Genomic DNA, 809 nt, shown 5'->3' with positions numbered 1-809 from the left:
ACTTGATCATTTAGAGGAAGTAAAAGTCGTAACAAGGTTTCCGTAGGTGAACCTGCGGAAGGATCATTAACAGAGAGAAAGAGAACAGGGCGCTCTTAAAACTACTACTACTCTCCTGATTTGGGCGGTCTCGGGCTCTGCTCTGGCAACTCCAGCAGCGAAAGAGGACAATCCCGGCCCCCGCACCAAAAATAGGTACCACCACGCTGTAGGTGGACCACACTCGGGCGAGAGCGCGAAGACCGGAGGAGGAGGACGGACGGGGCTTTGGACGGCTGCCCGTCCGTTCCTTACTACCGGCGAATAAGCCTCTTGACCCAAAAAGAGTGAAATTCAAGTGTCAAAAAACAACAACAAGTCGTCCGGCCAAACCCAAACCACAAACTTGGGCTATGTCTGTCAAACCCTTTCATTGAGACTCGACCTGTGATGGTTAGTCGCAAAAAGACCAAATAGCAAATACACAACTCTTAACGGGGGATCACTCGGCTGCGTGGGTCGATGAAGGCCGCAAACTGCGTGTCGGTATGTGAATCGCAAAATACAGATACATCGACAAAGTTGAACGCATATTGCGGCGGCGGCAGCCATAGCAAACTTGTCGCCGCCACTCACCTCGAGGTCGGAAATATACATCCATCGGTTGCTGCGAGTTCGTGCCTGCTGACTGTCTCCCGACACGAATGGCGAACCGACTTCGCCCAGGGTTTTAATCGCGCCAGCGCCTTGCGCGAGGCGTGCCCTTAAAAACAAGCAAGCCTATCACTAGCAAGTCCATGGACTTGGCGCACCCACATTCAACCACAACA

The sequence above is a fragment of the Homarus americanus genome, unplaced genomic scaffold (assembly GCF_018991925.1).
Source record: "Homarus americanus isolate GMGI-L3 unplaced genomic scaffold, GMGI_Hamer_2.0 scaffold33312, whole genome shotgun sequence".
NCBI classification, from domain to species: domain Eukaryota; kingdom Metazoa; phylum Arthropoda; class Malacostraca; order Decapoda; family Nephropidae; genus Homarus; species Homarus americanus.
The sequence above is the reverse complement of the archived record's forward strand: the minus strand, read 5'-3'. Positions refer to the sequence as shown.